Source organism: Bubalus kerabau, chromosome 7, assembly GCF_029407905.1.
Source record: "Bubalus kerabau isolate K-KA32 ecotype Philippines breed swamp buffalo chromosome 7, PCC_UOA_SB_1v2, whole genome shotgun sequence".
NCBI classification, from domain to species: Eukaryota; Metazoa; Chordata; class Mammalia; order Artiodactyla; family Bovidae; genus Bubalus; species Bubalus kerabau.
In genome coordinates this window covers 23,900,136-23,922,171 of record NC_073630.1, presented here as the reverse complement: position 1 = coordinate 23,922,171, position 22,036 = coordinate 23,900,136, and the positions used below count along the sequence as shown (strand labels likewise).

The 22,036-nt window shown below is 38.6% G+C and overlaps 1 long non-coding RNA gene across 1 annotated transcript; it reads left to right on the top strand.

The window, feature by feature from the left end:
* Positions 1–15,752: 15,752 nt before the first annotated feature.
* LOC129657166 (uncharacterized) lies at positions 15,753–19,711 on the top strand. Its single transcript, XR_008716570.1, has 3 exons — positions 15,753–16,025; positions 16,377–16,824; positions 19,248–19,711. It is a non-coding gene; the product is annotated as an uncharacterized LOC129657166 (long non-coding RNA).
* Positions 19,712–22,036: the final 2,325 nt, after the last annotated feature.

Genomic DNA, 22,036 nt, shown 5'->3' with positions numbered 1-22,036 from the left:
AGTTAAATGTACTGAATATATCTGCTAGAAATTTATACTGGAGAGTGAATTAGAAACTGAACCTTTCCAGAGAAGCTTTCAATAAAGACTCTTGCTTTTTTCTTTACTTCTTGTAGGCGACTATGTCAGTTCCCATTTACCGAATGGAAAACATAGTGCATGAGCAGACAGAATGACAGCTGAGTTTTATAAAACACAAAATATCACACACATTTCCCTGGTGTTTGCCAGCACACTAATGTAGACTCCAGCTCAGAGTTCTGTCAGAAGTCTGTCAGTCCTGCTAAATCAAGGAAAGAGGGGGGGCAGTGCTAAGATGGTGGAGGAATAGGATGGGGAGACCACTTCCTCCCCCACAAATTCATCGAAAGAACATTTGAACGCCGAGCAAATTCCACAGAACAACTTCTGAATGGTGGCAGCGGATATCAGGCACCCAGAAAGGCAGCCCATTGTCTTCAAAAGGAGGTAGGAAAAAATATAAAAGATAAAAAGAGAGACAAAAGAGGTAGGGATGGAGATCCATCCAGGGAAGGGAGTCTTAAAAAAGAGAGAAGTTTCCAAACACCAGGAAACACTCTCACCGGCAAGTCTGTGGTGAGCTTTGGAACCTCAGAGGGCAACATAACTGCTAGGAAAAATAAATAAATAATTGAAACCCACAATTATGTGCCTAAAGGCAACTCCCAGCCAAAAAGCAGTGCAGACACTTGCCTCCGCCCCCAGCAAGCGGGGACTGGACAGGGAGGCACAGGCTGCATTGCTTAGGGCCTGCATTGCTTAAAGTAAGGACCGGGCCTGAATGCCCTGAGAGCAATATGAGGGAATTAACTAGAGTTGGCAATCCAGACTGTGGGATAGCTATCCCGTGAAAAGCCCTAACCTAAGACACACCTAAGATATCACCAGATGGTCAACACCGAAATCAGATTGATTATATTCTTTGCAGCCAAAGATGGAGAAGCTCTATACAGTCAACAAAAACAAGATCAGGAGCTGACTGTGGCTCAGATCATGAACTCCTTATTGCCAAATTCAGACTTAAATTGAAGAAAGTAGGGAAAACCACTAGACCATTCAGGTATGACCTAAATCAAATCCCTTATGATTATACAGTGGAAGTGAGAAATAGATTTAAGGGCCTAGATCTGATAGATAGAGTGCCTGATGAACTATGGACTGAGGTTTGTGACATTGTACAGGAGACAGGGATCAAGACCATCCCCATGGAAAAGAAATGCAAAAAAGCAAAATGGCTGTCTGGGGAGGCCTTACAAATAGCTGTGAAAAGAAGAGAAGCGAAAAGCAAAGGAGAAAAGGAAAGATATAAACATCTGAATGCAGAGTTCCAAAGAATAGCAAGAAGAGATAAGAAAGCCTTCCTCAGCGATCAATGCAAAGAAATAGAGGAAAACAACAGAATGGGAAAGACAAGAGATCTCTTCAAGAAAATTAGAGATACCAAGGGAACATTTCATACAAAAATGGGCTCGATAAAGGACAGAAATGGTATGGACCTAACAGAAGCAGAAAATATTAAGGAGAGATGGCAAGAATACACAGAAGAACTGTACAAAAAAGATCTTCACGACCCAGATAATCACCATGGTGTGACCACTGACCTAGAGCCAGACATCCTGGAATGTGAAGTCAAGTGGGCCTTAGAAAGCATCACTACAAACAAAGCTAGTGGAGGTGATGGCATTCCAGTTGAGCTGTTCCAAATCCTGAAAGATGATGCTGTGAAAGTGCTGCACTCAATATGCCAGCAAATTTGGAAAACTTAGCAGTGGCCACAGGACTGGAAAAGGTCAGTTTTCATTCCAATCCCAAAGAAAGGCAATGCCAAAGAATGCTCAAACTACCGCACAATTGCACTCATCTCACACGCTAGTAAAGTAATGCTCAAAATTCTCCAAGCCAGGCTTCAGCAGTACGTGAACCATGAACTTTCAGGTGTTTAAGCTGGTTTTAGAAAAGGCAGAGGAACCAGAGATCAAATTGCCAACATCTGCTGGATCATGGAAAAAGCAAGAGAGTTCCAGAAAAACATCTATTTCTGCTTTATTGACTATGCCAAACCCTTTGACTGTGTGGATCACAATAAACTGTGGAAAATTCTGAAAGAGATGGGAATACCAGACCACCTGACCTGCCTCTTGAGAAACCTACATGCAGGTCAGGAAGCAACAGTTAGAACTAGACATGGAACAACAGACTGGTTCCAAATAGGAAAAGGAGTACGTCAAGGCTGTATATTGTCACCCTGTTTATTTAACTTCTATGCAGAGTACATCATGAGAAACGCTGGGCTGGGAGAAGCACAAGCTGGAATCAAGATTGCCAGAGAAATATCAATAACCTCAGATATGCAGATGACACCACCCTTATGGCAGAAAGTGAAGAGGAAGCCTCTTGATGAGAGTTAAAGAGGAGAGTGAAAAAGTTGGCTTAAAGCTCAACATTCAGAAAACAAAGATCATGGCATCTGGTCCCATCATTTCATGGGAAATAGATGCAGAAACAGTGGAAACAGTGTCAGACATTATTTTTTGGGTCTCCAAAATCACTGCAGATGGTGACTGCAGCCATGAAATTAAAAGACACTTACTCCTTGGAAGGAAAGTTATGACCAACCTAGATAGTATATTCAAAAACAGAGACATTACTTTGCCAACAAAGGTCTGTCTAGTCAAGGCTATGGTTTTTCCAGCAGTCATAAATGAATGTGAGAGTTGGACTGTGAAGAAAGCTGAGAGCCAAAGAATTGATGCTTTTGAACTGTGGTGTTGGAGAAGACTCTTGAGAGTCCCTTGAACTGCAAGGAGATCCAATCAGTCCATTCTGAAAGAGATCAGCCCTGGGATTTCTTTGGAAGGAATGATGCTAAACTCCAGTACTTTGGCCACCTGATGCGAAGAGCTGACTCATTGGAAAAGACTCTGATGCTGGGAGGGATTGGGGGCAAGAGGAGAAGGGGCCGACAGAGGATGAGATGGCTGGATGGCATCACTGACTCGATGGACTTGAGTCTGAGTGAACTCCGGGAGTTGGTGATGGGCAGGGAGGCCTGGCGTGCTGTGATTCATGGGGTCACAAAGAGTTGGACATGACTGAGCAACTGAACTGAACTGAACTGAAGACACTGCCAGGCCTGTTCACAGAACAAAGCACTGAGCAGAGCTAGACAGCTGTGGACAGGCCCATCTCCCGCTGGAGACAGGCAGGCAAGGGCAGCCAGAGCCAGAAGGGGGCAATCATGGCCCCAGAGAGGCATCATTTACCAAACTGCAAGCAGGCTTCATTGCTAACCAAGACCACTTGGGATTCTGGACGGTCAACATCTGCCGGTAGGGTCACAACCAGAGATCAGCTCTCAAGAGAGACACATGGCACACCTGAGAAGGCGTGCACCCAGTTGTACACCCAGAAAACCAAGCGGCAGGGATGGGGGAGGTGATAAATCGCAGCGACTGTGCTCACCAAGCACCTGGTCACCTGAGCTGCTCACACCAGGGAAGGGCACAAAACACAGGCCCATTCAAGTCTGCACCTTTGTGGAGTTCCCGAGAACCTGAACCCGAATGGCTTAGACCTGGGAAGTACACTCAACCCAGGGCCCGTGTCACAGTTCTGGACAGAGCAACTTAGAGCCTGAGCAGTATAGACTGGGAAAGCACACACGCCATGAGTGGGAGCAAACCCAGTGTGGCCGACACACTGGGAGCACTCCCCACAGATGCCAGTGATATTTATTTTCGATGTTCCCCATTCCCCACAGCAAAATTGAACAAGTGAGCTTTAAAAAGTGACCACCACCACCCCCCTTGTGTCAGGGTGGAAATTAGACACTGAATAGGCCAGCAAACAGAAAAAGCCAAAACAGAGGGAACCGCTTTGAAAGTGACAGGTGCAATAGATTAAAACCCTGCAGTTAGCACCGACTACATAGGAAGGGGCCCATAGATCTTGAGAAGTGTAAGCCAGATTAGGGAACTATCTGAAAATGAACTGGCCCCACACTGTCCACAACACCAGAGAAAGTCCTAGATATATTTTTACTATTATCATTTTTTTAATTAAAAATTTTTTTTATTTTTAAGTCCTCTATTACTCCTTTAATTTTCATTTTTATAACATAACTATAACTTTACATAAAAAAGACCCAATTTTTAAAGCAAACTTCATATATATATATATAATAGTTTTTGTGACTTTGTTTTTTCCTTTAATATTGTATTTTTGAGAATCTAACCTCTACTCTAGATTTTTAATCTTTGCTTTTTGGTATTTTTTATAAATTTTGTACCTTTAAGAACCCAATCTTCAGTACCCATTTTTACTTGGGAGCAAGATTACTGGCTGGATTGCTCTCTCCCCTTTGGACTCTCCTCTTTCTCCACCAGGTCGCCTCTATCTCCTCCCTCCCCTTTCTCTTCTCTACCCAACTCTGTGAATCTCTTTGTATGTTCCGGGTTGTGGAGAACACCTAGGGAACTGATTACTGGCTGGATTTGTCTCTCTCCTTTTGATTCCCCCTCTTATCCTCCTGGCCACCTCTGTCTCCTTCCTCCCTCTTCTCTTCTCTGTATAACTCCATGAACATCTCTGAGGGATCCAGACTGTGGAGAGCACATAGGGAAGTGATTACTGGCTAGCTTGCTCTCTCCCCTTTTGATTCCCCCTCTTCTCCTCCTGGTCACATCTATCTCCCTCCTCCCTCTTCTCTTCTCTATGTAACTCTGTGTACCTCTCTGGATGTCCCTCACTGTGGATAAACTTTTCATCATTAACCTAGATCTTTTATCATCAGTGTTGTATAGATGGAGAAGTCTTGAGCTACTGTAAGAATAAGACTGAAAACCAGAGGCAGGAGGCTTAAATCCAAATCATGAGAACACCAGAGAACTCCTGACTCCAGGGAACATTAATCGATAGGAGCTCATCAAATGCCTCCATACCTACACTGAAACCAAGCACCACCCAAGAGCCAACAAGCTCCAGAGAAAGACATGCAAATTCTCAAATGACACAGGAACATAGCCCTGAGCTTCAATATACAGGCTGCCCAAAGTCATACCAAACCCATTGACATCTCAAAACTCATTACTGGACACTTTAATGCACTCCAGAGAGAAGAGATTCAGCTCCACCCACCAGAACACTGACACAAGCTTCCCTAACCAGGAAACCTCAACAAGCCACCCATCCAACCCCACTCACAGTGAGGAACCTCCACAATAAAGAAGAACCACAAGCTGCCAGATTATGGAAAGGCCACCCCAAACACAGCAATATAAACAAGATGAAAAGGCAGAGAAATACCTAGCAGGCAAAAGAACAGGATAAATGCCCACCAAACCAAAAAAAAAAGAAGAAGAAGAAGAAAAGATAGGGAATCTACCTGATAAGGAATTCTGAATAATGATAGTGAAAATGATCCAAAATCTTGAAAACAAAATGGAGTTACAGATAAATTGCCTGGAGACAAGGATCGAGAAGATGTAAGAAATGTTTAACAAGGACCTAGAAGAAATAAAAAAGAGCCAATATTTAATGAATAATGCAATAAATGAGGTAAAAAACACTCTGGAGGGGAAAAAATAGTAGAATAACAGAGGCAGAAGATAGGATTAGTGAATTAGAAGATAGAATGGTAGAAATAAATGAAACAGAGAGGAAAAAAGAAAAAAGAATTAAAAGAAATGAGGACAACCTCAGAGACCTCTGGGACAATGTTAAATGCCCCAACATTCGAATCATAGGAGTCCCAGAAGAAGAAGACAAAAAGAAAGGCCATGAGAAAATACTTAAGGAGATAATAGTTGAAAATTTCCCTAAAATGAGGAAGGAAATAGTCACCCAAGTCCAAGAAACCCAGAGAGTCCCAAACAGGATAAACCCAAGGCAAAACACCCCAAGACACATATTAATCAAATTAACAAAGATCAAACACAAAGAACAAATATTAAAAGCAGCAAGGGAAAAACAACAAGTAACACACAAGGGGATTCCCATTAGGATAACAGCTAATCTTTCAATAGAAACTCTTCAGGCCAGAGGGAATGGCAGGACATACATAAAGTGATGAAAGAAAATAACCTACAGTCCAGATTACTGTACCCAGCAAGGATCTCATTCAAATATGAGGGAGAAATCAAAAGCTTTACAGACAAGCAAAAGCTGAGAGAATTCAGCACCACCAAACCAGCTCGCCAACAAATGCTAAAGGATCTTCTCTAGACAGGAAAGACAGAAAGGGTGTATAAACTCGAACCCAAAACAATCAAGTAAATGGCAACAGGATCATACTTATCAATAATTACCTTAAATGTAAATGGCTTGAATGCCCCAACCAAAACACAAAGACTGGCTGAATGGATACAAAAACAAGACCCCTATATATATTGTCTACAAGAGACCCACCTTGAAACAAGGGACACATACAGACTGAAAGTGAAGGGCTGGAAAAAGATATTCCACACAAATAGAGACCAAAATAAAGCAGGAGTAGCAATACTCATATCAGATAAAATAGACTTTAAAACAAAGGCTGTGAAAAGAGAAAAGAAGGACACTACATAATGATCAAAGGATCAATCCAAGAAGAAGATATAACAATTATAAATATATATCCACCCAACACAGGAGCACCACAATATGTAAGACAAATGCTAACAAGTATGAAAGGGGAAATTAACAGTAACACAATCATAGTGGGAGATTTCAATACCCCACTCACATCTATGGATAGATCAACTAAACAGAAAATTAACAAGGAAACACAAACTTTAAATGATACAATAGACGAGTTAGACCTAATTGATATCTATATGACATTTCACCCCAAAAGAATGAATTTCACCTTTTTCTCAAGTGTACATGGAATGCTGTCCAGAATAGATCACATCCTGGGCCATAAATCTAGCCTTGGTAAATTCAAAAAAACTGATATCATTCCAAGCATCTTTTCTGACCACAATGCAGTAAGATTAGATCTCAATTACAGGAGAAAAACTATTAAAAATTCCAACATATGGAGGCTGAACAACACGCTGCTGAATAACCAACAAATCACAGAAGAAATAAAAAAAGAAATCAAAATTTGCATAGAAATGAATGAAAATGAAAACACAACAACCCCAAACCTATAGGACACTGTAAAAGCAGTGCTAAGGGGAAGGTTCATAGCAATACAGGCTTACCTCAAGAAACAAGAAAAAATTCAAATGCATAACCTAACTCTACACCTAAAGCAACTAGAAAAGGAAGAAATTAAGAACCCCAGGGTTAGTAGAAGGAAAGAAATCATAAAAATTAGGGCAGAAATAAATGCAAAAGAAACAAAAGAGACCATAGCAAAAATCAACAAAGCCAAAAGCTTGTTCTTTGAGAAGTTGAATAAAATTGACAAACCATTAGCCAGACTCATCAAGAAACAAAGCGAGAAAAATCAAATCAACAAAATTAGAAATGAAAATGGAGAGATCACAACAGACAACACAGAAATACAAAGGATCATAAGAGACTACTATCAGCAGCTATATGCCAATAAAATGGAGAACTTGGAAGAAATGGACAAATTCTTAGAAAAGTACAACTTTTCAAAACTGAACCAATACATACATTAACAAATTGAAAAATAAAAACCATATAATTATCTCAATAGATGCAGAGAAAGCCTTTGACAAAATTCAACATCCATTTATGATAAAAGCCCTCCAGAAAGCAGGAATAGAAGGAATATACCTCAACATAATAAAAGCTATATATGACAAACCCACAGCAAACATTATCCTCAATGGTGAAAAATTGAAAGCATTTCCCCTAAAGTCAGGAACAAGACAAGGGTGCCCACTCTCACCACTACTATTCAACATAGTTTTGGAAATTTTGGCCACAGCAATCAGAGCAGAAAAAGAAATAAAAGGAATCCAGATTGGAAAAGAAGTAAAACAATGTTTGCAGATGACATGATCCTCTACATAGAAAACCCTAAAGACTGCACCAGAAAATTACTAGACCTAATCAATGACTATAGTAAAGTTGCAGGATATAAAATCAACACACAGAAATCCTTTGCATTCCTATACACTAACAATGAGAAAACAGAAAGAGAAATTAAGGAAACAATTCCATTCACCATTGCAACGAAAATAATAAAATACTTAGGAATATATCTACCTAAAGAAACAAAAGACATATATATATATATAGAAAACTATTAAACACTGGTGAAAGAAATCAAAGAGGACACTAATAGATGGAGAAATATACCGTGTTCATGGATTGGAGGAATCAATATAGTGAAAATGAGTATACTACCCAAAGCAATCTATAGATTCAATGCAATCCCTATCAAGCTACCAGTGGTATTTTTCACAGAACTAGAACAAAGAATTTCACAATTTGTATGGAAATACAAAAAACCTCGAATAGCCAAAGCAATCTTGAGAAAGAAGAATGGAACTGGAGGAATCAACCTGCCTGACTTCAGACTATACTACAAAGCTACAGTCATCAAGACAGTATGGTATTGGCACAAAGACAGAAATATAGATCAATGGAACAAAATAGAAAGCCCAGAGATAAATCTATGTACCTGTGGACACCTTATCTTCGACAAAGGAGGCAAGAATATACAATGGAGAAAAGACAATCTTTTTAACAAGTGGTTCTGGGAAAACTGGTCAATGACTTGAAAAAAAATGAAACTTGAACACTTTCTAACACCATACACAAAAATAAACTCAAAATGGATTAAAGATCTAAACATAAGACCAGAAACTATAAAACTCCTAGAGGAGAACATAGGCAAAACACTCTCTGACATAAATCACAGCAGGATCCTCTATGACCCACCTCCCAGAATATTGGAAATAAAAGCAAAAATAAACAAATGGGACTTAATTAAACTTAAAAGCTTTTGCACAACAAAGGAAACTCTAAGCAAGGTGAAAAGACAGCCTTCAGAATGAAGAAAATAGTAGCAAACAAAGCAACTGACAAACAACTAATCTCAAAAATAAACAAGCAGCTCATGCAACTCAATTCCAGAAAAATAAATGACCCTATCAAAAAATGGGCCAAAGAACTAAACAGACATTTCTCCAAAGAAGACAGACAGATGGCTAACAAACACATGAAAAGATGCTCAACATCACTCATTATCAGAGAAATGCAAATCAAAACCACAATGAGGTACGATTTCACGCCAGTCAGAATGGCTGCTATCCAAAAGTCTACAAGCAATAAATGCTGGAGAGGGTGTGGAGAAAAGGGAACCCTCTTACACTGTTGGTGGGAATGCAAACTAGTACAGCCACTATGGAGAACAGTGTGGAGATTCCTTAAAAAACTGGAAATAGAACTGCCTTATGATCCAGCAATCCCACTGCTGGGCATACACACTGAGAAAACCAGAAGGGAAAGAGACACGTGTACCCCAATGTTCATCGCAGCACTGTTTATAATAGCCAGGACATGGAAGCAACCTAGATGTCCATCAGCAGATGAATGGATAAGCAAGCTGTGGTACATATACACAATGGAGTATTACTCAGCCATTAAAAAGAATACATTTGAATCAGTTCTAATGAGGTGGATGAAACTGGAGCCTATTATACAGAGTGAAGTAAGCCAGAAAGAAAAACACCAATGCTGTATAATAATGCATATACATGGAATTTAGAAAGATGGTAACAATAACCGTGTATGCAAGACAGCAAAAGAGACACAGAATATAGAACAGTCTTTTGGACTCTGTGGGAGAGGGAGAGGGTGGGATGATTTGGGAGAATGGCATTGAAACATCTATATTATCATATGTGAAACAGATCGCTAGTGAAGGTTTGATGCATGTTACAGGGTTCTCGGGGCTGGTGCACTGGGATGACCCAGAGGGATGGTACGGGGAGGGAGGTGGGAGGGGGGTTCAGGATGGGGAACACATGTACACCCGTGGTGGATTCTTGTCAATGTATGACAAAACCAATACAATATTGTATAGTAATTAGCCTCCAAAAAAATAAATAAAGTGAAAAAAAATCAAGGAAAGAGGCTTTGCTTACTTTTATTCTCTTTCCCCATGTTGCACAGTACAAAAACAAAACCAAATAAAACACAACAAACTAAGCAAAATCCTATATCAGAAAGTATATAGTTTACCTCCATGAAGACTGAACATTACAGAAGCAAACTCATGAAATAGTGAGCGTCTGAGTAGCTGTCACTGTGAGGTAGTTACCATTTTTTAGTCTGGCTCAGACAGGTTGTTCAACTGGGGAAGTTTATTCAACCCAGGGATTTGGTTTTGAGGACATAATTATGGGTCATGATTACCTGAGGGCCTTCAATATGCCTGAGGATATAGAAAGCTATTTAAGTCAGGGCTCTGAACAGCGACCTTTGCTACTGGACTCACTATGACCTTTGTCTGAGAAGCTCTTCCCAAAGGAAACTTCCTCATGTTTCTCTCTACTTCAACTCTTTTTGAACCAGGAAGAAGGCCAAGTGTGTATGTAATTCTTGAATATTTCCTTCGAAATTTCATTTTGGTGGTTTGTCTCATAACTCAATTTTACATCTGATATATTTTGTACCTTGGGTCTTTTATTTGCAACTTCTAATTTAAGGTCCTGCAGTGTGGGAATTGAGAGAGATTTGGTGATTCTTCTTTTCTTCTTTATGCTTATTTGTATTTTCTTAATTTTCTATGATAACCACATACTATTTTTTAAATGGCTTCCCTGGTGGCTCAGATGGTCAAGAATCTGCCTGCAATGCAGGAGACATGGGTTCAGTTCCTGGGTTGGGAAGATCTCCTGGGGGAAGGCAAGGCAACCCACTCCAGTGTACTTGTCTGGAGAATCCCATGGACAGAGGAGGCTGGTGGGCTGCAGTCCATGGGTTAGCAAGAGTCAGACATGACTGAGCAACTAAGCACACACAGCCCACATTTTTAAAAATGAGAAAAATTCATATGAAAGTGTCACTTAATTTCCTTATCTTTTTACCTCTAAAATTCTCAATGATACTTGGACAAATGTGTAATTGACACTATTCATGTACAGAAATATTTTATACATGAACAAGGCAAACAGTAATTCTATGGCAAGTAATTGTCCTTGTACCCTATTAGGTGACACACTGTGGCTAATTGTCCCATTTCTGGTGGAGTTAACATTGATCACTTTTCATGATGGATCTGCCTGGTTTTTCTTTTATAGTATTGCTTTTTTTCATTTTAATTAATAAATATTTGTGGGGCGACACCTTGAAATCAGGTAAAACCTGATCCCACCTTCCCATTCCTTATCCCACCTTCACCCATCAATTTTAGCATCTATTGATAAGATATATTATTACCATGATGACCGCCAAATTGTGATTTTTCTAATTTCATCATTCATTCTACACTTATTAGTCAGCATTCTTTGTAAGGAAGAACTTTTTTTTCTCCCGTTTATTTATTCATATATTTACTTATAGCCACGGTCTCTTGAATCCTTATTTTATCAAATGGATCATAACTTGTTACTTTTTTTTACTTATTTTGATACTCAAGTTGTTCTGGATTTACTTGGTAAGAGGCCCTTCAAGCTGCTCACTGAGCTTGTTTGACACGTCCCTATCATTTTTTTAGACATGTTCTAGGCTCATCTTGTTATTTCCCTATTTAAGTCCTGGAATTAGGCATTTTTTCCAAGTACCTTGGTTCCATTTAGTGTAGAGTGATATTTAGAAGCCAAAGATCTGGGTGATAAGTATGCCTATTGCTGCTGAGATAGTGATGCACCACACCCTTTCAGTGAACAGAATTATAAAAAATATATATGTATCACTCATTTATATCCATATTTATTTCTATGTCTACCTACATATATGGAAAACATGAATTCACAGTCATGTCTCCTATTCCATTTTGGCACCACATGATACATTCTAGCTTCTCTCCTGGCTGTGTTGCTGTAAATAAACATAATATCCTCATTATGTTTATTTATTCAATCCAAATATCAGTAATCTTTTGACCTTTCTAAGTTTCTACACCATTTGGGCCGCCTCCTTGCATGGGTCCTGACTCATTCAGACACCCTCCTTACTTGGATTCTGACATAGGCTGGGGTGCTTTCTTGTTCTCTGGGACCTTCATGTTAAGTCATTGCCACCACTGGGCAGTCACTAAGGAAGCAAATAAAGAAATGAGAAAAGAAAGAAGGACGAAAGAAATCAATCTGAAGAAAAACTTTCAGTGCTAATGATATTTTTTAAAAAAAGCGATTTATATAGTCAATGTCTTTTTGAAACCTCAAGCTATAGATCACATTGTTTTATAGACACGACTATAGAATCATTGCATGGAGGCCTGAAGGAAAATTTAAAAAGTTTCTAATCACATTCTCTCATTTATTTAACATATATGCAACAGATATCCAGAGAGCCTAAGTTAGTTGGAAAGGCCCTGTAACTGATCAGAAGTTGTAGTCTGAACAAGAGTCAAAATATCTGAGATGCTGGAAGGTTCTGTCTCCACTGGATCTTCTGGTGCATTAGAAGATGGCTTATTTTTTAAAGGATCAAATTTAATATCCATATTAAAGTGGGGATTTGTTATTTTTGCTTCTGCAATGTACTGTTTCTTCCTTTTGGGAGACATCCCATTGTCACTATTAGTTCACTCTCAGCCATCATCAAGTGTGGGGTCAGCTCTGCTGTCTAGCTCCAGGGGTGGTCATGGACTTAGGCCTGGCTAATGAGAGTCATGGGGCATTTGTGGAGCCATCAGGAAGGAGATTTTCTCTGCTGGGACTATAAATAGGAGGTAAGCTGGCACTGCTGTGTGTAAAGACAGCCCAAAGATGGGCTTGGTTGCAGTTTAGGAAAAGCCTGCCTATTAATATGGCCAAGACATGAAGAGTTGCCTGATGACATTCTTAAGCCCTGAATCAATTTGTGCTTAAAATCATGTTGCATCCTTCTTCTTCACTGTTGTGTGGTCTAGTAAATTCTTTTGTTTGCCTAAGGCAATTTGAATTGGGCTTCTCTTACTTGAAACCAAAAGAGTAAAATGTTCCCCTCAAAATCTTAACCTCTAAATCTTTGAAACAGTAAAAGCATAGCTAAATTTATTGTCTGTTAAATTGATGTCAGGTGTTTCTTCCTTACTACTTTGATATAGGAGAAATGAATGAGAAGTGTTTGTTGAGTAGTCTATCACGGAGAAAAACCAAACTCCTTTGCTTAATTAAATAACTCTAATTTCACCTATGTAAAGTTCCAAAATGGTGAAGATTATTACTTAACAGCATGGATCACTGTTGTAAATCACATCATTTTTCAACAGAGTTATATCTTTGCTTTTAATAGTTAACCTTTCTAGACAGATGATCCTATTGTGAAACAATGGTGGTTCTTTGACTTCAGTTTAAAACAGGAAACATTCTTAAGAGGAATGGTTGATGGATTGCTCAATTTTCAGAATGTTCATCCTCCTTAAAGTTGTTCCAAACTAGGTAGATCCAAACAGGGTAGGATATGAATGGTGGAGTGACACATATAAAACCAGTTATACTTAATAAGGTTGCTTATTAACAGAAAGTGCTAGTTACTCATTCGTGTCCGACTCTTTGTGACTCATGGACTATAGCCTGCCAGGTTTCTCTGTCCGTGGAATTTTCCAGGCAAGAATACCGGAGTGGGTTGCCATTCCCTTCTCTAGGGGATCAAGCCCAGGTCTCCTGTATTGCAGGCATATTCTTTACTGTCTGAGCCACCAGGGAAGCCCTATTCTTTGAAGCTTGGGGCCTAAAAGAAAACAGGCAGCCAATTTATGAGATAGTTTTATATATCATAATATTTCTTCTAGTAAAAGAACTTAAAGAATGCATGCTCATTTGTTAACATGATTTGAGGGGAAAACAGACAAAAAATTTATTATAACTATTGCTTAGTAACTCAATTATAAAATATAGATGAAGAAATTTTGATATACTTTAAGTAAAGTCATGATGATAATACACATTCAGCACTCAATGATATGTTCAATACTATTAATTAACTCATTTAATGCTCACAATAATCTCACTAAGGACAGCAAATTTTATTCCTATTGTTAGAGGTTAAGAAATCAGAAACCTGTTATCTAAGATCACACAATTTTAGGAGGTGAATTTCTATTGAAGCTTAATTAACACTCAAGGTAAGTTCCTTTGATCCTCCAAACAGTATTAAATTTCATTACATTTCATGTGATAACAGTGATAATTAATTATATGTGTCAACTTTGTTAGGGCACTATACCCAGATATTTGGTCAAACATTTTTCTAAATGTTTCTGTGAAGGTGTTTTTCAGATGATACTAACACGTAAATCAGTAGACTTTGAATAAAGAGTTGCAATTATTTGATAATAAAAGGTACATGTATTAAAGGAGATTAATACTTTTGCTTGCTCAAGTAGAATCATGATTCAACATTCTGCCAAGTGGATCAATTAGTCTTAATAACACTCACTAAAGGAACCTGGGATAAGCGTGTAGGGAGTTCTTGCTTGCTCTCCAAGTTTTCATTAAGGGGGTCCCCCAAGTATAGTTACAAATTTGCATAGAGGAGCAAAAGTCCTCATAACATGAAAATGTTTACTAATGAACTTCTACTTACACTAATCTCTACTTATACATTCCTTCCTTTAACAGATTTTGAAGCCTGCAGATGGTCTTCTCTATCACCCTTTGACTGATTTTTGGATGCCAGGATAAAAGGCAAGTCAATTGCAAAGTGAAATTCCAAATCTTGCAAAAAGGTAGGGTTGCATACAGTATTGAAAACATTGTTAAAGAACATCTCAACCTTTTACTGCAAAAGGACATTAGGCACAGTTACATCAGTTAGCAGTAGAAGACAAAGGAAATAGACCCAGATGACAGAATTTGGTTCCTTTTATTTTGATGAAAATTTTACATATCATGAAATGCATACATTGCTGACATCAACAAATTCTTTCATCTGTGTGCCTCAAATCCCTATTGAAATATAGGCTTCTACCATCACACTAGAAGCTTGTGGTTTTTTCCAGTTAATATTCATACCCACTGTCCCAGAGAAAACTACTATATTCAATTTTTCCACTATAGAGTAGTGTAGCCTGTTGTAGAAGTTTTCATATATTATATATATATTCATACAGTATGTGCTCTTTTGTGTAAAGTGTCTTTCATTGAAGATATTCTTTGAAATTCATCCGTGTTGTTACATGTATCAGTAACTTATTCCTTTTTATTTTGGAGTTGTATTCTATTATGTAAACATCCCACAATTTACAATGGGTTGTCTGGAATGTTTGACAAATATGAATAAAGTTGTGAAGAGAATTTATGTACAGATGTTTTTGTAATCATATATAGCTGTCCCCTTGTATCTCTGGACATTGGGTCTAGGAGTCCTGTGGATTCCAAAATCCACGGATTCTCAAGATCCTTAGGCACAATGGTGGACAACAACAGTCAACCCTCTGAGCCTGTGGGTCCCGCACCCATGGGCACAGGGGGCTGACTGTACTTTCATTTCTCTTGAGCAAATCCCTGGGAATGCAATCGATGGGTCATAGACGAGGTGTGTTTTGCTTTATAAGAAACACATGGCTTTTTCCTTAAGTGCTCATACCATTCTCATTTAGTTTTTAAAAATAAGCATACTTATTGCAATGTGGAGAGGATTGTAAGAGGTCAGGAACACAAGCTGGGAAGCCATTATATTATCATAGCCGACAGCCAGAAACTAGGGGCAGGTTTTACCTAGAATTTCTGTAAAATATTTGTGTGATTTTTAATTGCTTGTAAGGCTAATATCTGACTCTTGATGTGATAGCTAACCACAGGGCTAGTTTCAGCTGTGTACTTTGGAAATATGTGAGGAATTTAAAACGCAAGCACTACTTACGGGAAAGAGTCCTTCATTTTAGAGAAGGTAATACTTGTAAATCATGCAGGGAAGATATTCCTGTGAGCTTCTGTGCTATTTTCCAGGTGAGTGATGAGGTGTCAAACAGATATGTTCTTTTTTCCCATCACAAGGTTTATATATTTTTCCTTTTTTATTGTAAAATAAAATACAGATCCAGAAAAACCACACAAAAGAATTGTATAGCTCTGAATTATTATAAGCCAAATACTGTTTTAACTACTGCCTGCGCCAAAATATAAAGTTATGCCAACCACTCCAGAAACCCCTCCAGGTGACCTGTCCCACACACCTGCCCCTCTCTCCAAAGGTAATCACTTCCCTCTTTTTGATTTTGTCACTTAAGTATGCATTATCATACTGTAGTTGATTTTGCCTATTAAAAACTGATGTCTTTTGTCTCTTTTAATCTACAGGTTTATCCTCCATTCTTGTCTCTGCCTCACAGTTTGTTGAAGAACCTAGGCTATTTCACCAAAGTGTCTTGGAGGCTGGACTTTTTTGATTGCATGCTCATGGTGAAGTTCAACATGTTTATCCTCCATATTTCCTGAACATTGGCAGCTGGATCCAGGAGCTTGGTCAGACTCAGATTTAGTTCAATGGACACATTATATCTGACTGCGTTTCTGACTTTTAGTAGACCTTGACACTAATTGCCTCAAATCATTTGTTGTGGGTCACAAAAAGGCTGATACTCTATCATTTGGCTAAAGTATTTTTATTGAGATGCTTCTTTCACCTATTGGATTACCTAGCACCATGATTCAGAGAGGAACAACAGGATAAAAGTTTTGATTTGTGCTCTTTACTCACCTGTTCTTAAGTAAAATATTGGGATTGGTTCCATAACATCCTCTGAAGGTGAGTGATTATAAATGTGTAGTGGGAGGGAATTTGCAAAACATTTTGGAAAACTCTTACCTGGAATGCTAGCAATTGTGCTAGTATTCAAAAGGAATGGCTGTTTTGTCAAGTTTTATATTGTGTGATTTAATTGTGTGTTTGTGTGTATGTGTGTGCATGTGTGATGGGAGAAACAAACTGGTACAATAAAAATGTTGGTGAATAGTTGTATTTTGGCTAATACAACTAGCACTTCTCATTTTCTACACAGTACATTTTCTGTAAAGCAAGACAAATTACCACTGTATGTCTGTACTATGACATGATACACATTAAGTCACCATCTTTATGGAAATTTCTGTCTTTATATAAAAAATTCTGAGTAGCCATTTTACTTCACACATTCTTTCTTACAGAGTATTATATTGTAAGATAAAAGAAGGTTGAAATCATAGCATTACCTGATTAAGAGTTAATATGTGAGGCTCTAACATTGATCTGACTCACATAATCTTGCTTTATTTCTTTTATGCAAGAAGTAGAATAACTTCACCTTCAAAAATAAAAAAAAAAGTACCATGCTTCCATGACAAGGCTGTCCTTTGGTGGCCAGACGTTCTAGGATATGGGGTCATGGCCCTAATCTGGGCACTATGGCTGTAGCTCCCATCCAGACTGGGTGACTCATTTATAGCCAGCGTATCTCTGTTCCATGTCTTTAAAGAGGGACAACCATAAGGCATCTTTGTTTACACTCCACTGGCAAAAAGGGAATCAAGTAAATTCAGCATACAGTTTTTTTCAAGCCTCAGCTACATTTGGGAACACACGTAAGTCTGGAAAATCCTTTCCCCAGGACATTTTCAACTGATGTCCTCTCTTTAGGCTAGCTGATAGTTTTGTTGAGATTTAAAATCAGTATTCTATATGTGCTATGCAATAATTAAAAGGTTTAATGGAATCTCCAGTGGTGCCCTAGCCCAGTTTTAGACTTCATGTCTCAGATATCTCTCAATCTCTTCCTTATAAAGACTTCTGGTAGCAACTTACATACTTATCTACATTTCAAGGAAGGGAACCTTAAAAAATATTTTTCAAATTCCCCTCCACCTTAAAAAATAGGGCTAGTCTTAGCAACACCACTAACTGCTTGCTGTAAATTATCTATGAATCGTGTATCAAAGTTCAACCCTGAAGTTCTTGGTCATGTTAGAGCTAAAATGATTCTATCTCTGATTTTGGCTTTGTTTTGATCATATGTTATTTACTTTGTAAGTGATGTCATTCTAATTCATGAAGGTAAGTTGTAAACTGCTGATATGGAAAAAAAAAAGCATATTTGCCATTTAATGTAGAAGAATAATTAACATCGCCATTGTGAACCATGGCTGCCATAGACTACTAATCAGGATGAGCTGATCTTAGCCAGTTTCTATTGCCTAAGTTCTGAATGCAAAAAAATAGTCTTTTCACTGGTTGAATGAGTTATTTACTGCTGAAGCTGCCATCTGTTAATAGGTTAATTGACTCAACTTAACCAGCAATCAATCTGTGCTAACTGTGCCCACTCTGTGCTACCCGAGGAGGTGCACAGGTGACCAAAACATGCTCCCCACCTGAGGAATGTATATCCTAAAGCAGTGTTCTCCAAAGTGTAGGCTGGAGGCCAGTGCCAGCCCTCAAACTGTTTCTTAACCAGTCTATTATGAAATAAATACAGCAATTGAGAAAAGATGGTTAAGATAGGAAGATAGGAATGTAACTGCGTAATTTTATGTGTGTTAATATCATTCTGCTAGTTATTTCTTTTTATTATATTTTTTTAAAGTGTTGGTCTGAGACTGGAAACTGAAAAATGCTGGTTTTATGCAACTGATAGTTTCAGAAGCACCTGTTAAAGGTGTAAGCCAGACATGTTAGTTCCACTTTTTGGTGGTGAACACCATACAAATGCCTTTATGCTTTTTATATATAATTATATACACATACATGTTATACATACATATGTGTAACAGGAATGAAAATTCTAAGAAACATTATTTACCTTTACTGTAAGTGATTCTGACCTTGATATTTTTATTTACTTCTCTTTTATCTGATTAAAAAAAACTGATATTAACTCATAAAGTAGGATGTTATGCCCAAATGAATACTATGTCCTAAAGGGTATGATTTAAAGGTATCTTTCCCCAAGACCTCTTACAGATGTTGTATTTCTAGAGCTGGAAATTGAGATTTTGGTTCTCTGTTAAAGCAAACATCTTTGGAGAGGGGATAAGTTTTGCCAATCCTATATCATAGAGTGAATAATTTATTTTCTGGAAAGTTAATTATATTAGAGGGAAGAATAGAGAAAACATGGAAGTCTGAAGTGTGTGCCTAGGACCAAAGTTGAGAGAGGTTCTGAGAAAGAAAACTTACCTTTACCATTTTACCTACAGGTTACTACAATAAGTACAAAGTAAAATTAATGTTTACTGCTACGATAAGACCTGAGCAGCACATTCTCTGAAAGAAGAAGAAAGAATTTGGAAAGGAGGCTAACCTGGGATTGGCAAACAGGACAGTAATACATCATTCTTGGCAATGTAGATAAGATATTAACCAGTATATCTGGAAGACAGAAGACCAGAAAGGGGGCGGTTTGGGATCACCAGAGTAGGAAAGGTGGGAGAGTATGGGGTTTACCTTTTTTAAAAATAAGATGTGTCAATACTATAATAAAAGTGACTCTGGTTCTCAGGTTTAAGCAAGATGCCTAGTCTGGGTCCTCTGTCTTTTGTTGCCAAAACTCAGTCCCACTAGAATTATCTGTTGGAACAAATCAATGCAGAGGGAATTAAGAAAGCTGGCTCAAAGATCATCAGTGATTTTGTTAGGAGTACAGAGGAGTCAAGCAGCTGGTGTTTTCCTGGTGTTCTGAAGACTGAAAAAAAAAAAAAATCATATCAGGAAAGTGACTTAGGGCATAAGCCTACATTAGTGGGTGTGGAGAAGGAAGGACTTGTTCTAGTTGCTGTGAGAGTCCCAGATTGCCAGCTGGAATTTTGCTGCTTTGGTATGTTCTGTACTTCTGTGAGTTGTCTGGGCTGAGGCTCATTTATTAACACCACAGGATTATTATGTACCAGATCACTTTGTCAGTATGTAGAATATGGCCATTTTACCCTCAAATCTGAGATGTTAACTAAGCACAGACAGTAGTCAGTGAGTGAAGTCAAATAATTTAAATAGAACACAATGGGTGCATTAGACTATATTATAGCCCATCTGATCTCTTTTATCAGTTGCATGAGGCTCCCTGTCTTTGTAAGGATGTCTAAAGCAAAGATCAATTTTCTCTTGCTTCATAGAGGCATTAAGTATTACCTGCAACTTGATTGTCACAATTTGTAACTGAACGTTCTCTTTAATTTGGAGTAAATTCTGTGGAACTGGAATGACCAGATGAGGTCACCCATTTTCTTTTTGTCAATCTACAGAGAAGGAGTCAGATGAATGCATATGGCCACACTGCTTTCTTCCCAGAACAACAATTAAGTGCTGAGGAGAAGCCCAACTCCATCACTGTTGTGAGTGTGAGAGAAAGAAAGTGGATTTGTCCTCACTGCCTTGAGATTGAAGAAGAGGGGAAGGCTATGTATGAATCTGCCATTAAAGCCTCGCATAATTCCAGAAGTCCACACTTGCCTTGGGCTTCCCGGGTGGCACCAGTGGTCAAGAATCTGCCTGCCAATGCAGGAAACGCAAGAGACGCAGATTCAATCCCTAGGTTGGGCTGATCTCTGGAGTAGGAAATGGCAACCCCCTCCGTATTCTTGCCTGGAAAGTATCATGGACAGAGGAGCCTGGCAGGCTATAGTCCATGGAGTCGCCAAAGAGTCGGACACAACTGAGCACGTGTGCATGCTCGTCACTTGCCTGACACTAGTAGCAAAAGAATTTAGCTGGATGGTGGGATCAGAAATATCCCTGCATGTTCTGCCCTGAAGAAAACTTTGCCATTTCCTATAATTGTGTAAAATGACTCATAACTAACAGGTGGATGTGACCCCTGCCCCTCAATGCAGATGCTCCTCACTCGCTACTCCCTCTCCGAGATAGAGGTAAATTCTAGCTAAATCACACCTTGTGATGCGCTGGCCTGGGCCAGAGGTGAGAGCTTGCGGAAGAAGTAGTGGACCATGGGACTGGATCTGAAAGTTCTGAGCCGCTTCTTGTCGAGGAGCAGTGAGTACCTACTTGAGGTCGCTGGTGAGTCAAAACACCTGCCTCCTCTGGCACTATGTGATCATCACTTCATTGATTCTGCAGTGAACCATAGTCTAAAGGTTTTATCAGAAGATTTCTTTTGTGAAGATATACTTTTTGTTCTGTTTCACAGGCATAGATGTGAGAACTTTAAGGACATGAACAAATCAAATGACCACTAATTCACTGCCTGCAAGACATTAGCATTTGAACATTTTGCATGATTTCACAATCATGATAAATGACAAAGAACAGTGGAGAACATGCAACCAGCCAACTGCTCAATAACTGACTTTAGGAGATGGATTCTCCATCCTGAGGAAGTCCAGACTGAAGAGTCTTGATTTTTGTATCTTGATTTTTTCCTCTCCAGTCCTGGATTGTAGTTGGATAAAACACTGGGTCATATACCAGGGATTCCCAACCCAGGTGGGTCAGGTGTTCACAAGGGCACAGTGAAATTAGAGAAGTCACAAAATGGAGTGGGTTTTTCATAAGGCCAAATTTATTGCATTTAATGGAATTTTTCTTAGTTTAAGAAAAATTGCATTCTGAGTGATAAAACATCCTTCCCTTGTAAGGGATATTATGGAAAGAGTGAGTGTGTGTGTATTTCATACACACATGTAGATTTAATGTGTTTATTTGGTGAAGGAAAGTGGAAAACTCTTTGTCTCTTCCTGACTCTTTTTTGGGAAATTTTACTGGTCTCTGAAGTTCCAAGATCTGGGAACCATTATTTTATATAGGGTTTTGTACACTGCAAGGTCAAAATGCAGTTCATTATAGACTATATTTTTAAAAAATAGCTTACAGAAAAATGAATGGAAATTACAGAGATTTCCATAATTCCCCTCCCATTCCCTCAGTTTTCTCTATCCTTAATGTGGGGTGCATTTGTTACAATGATAAGTCAATATAGGTTCATTATTATTAAAGTCCATAGTTTGCATAAGGGTTAACTACTTGTGTTGTAAAT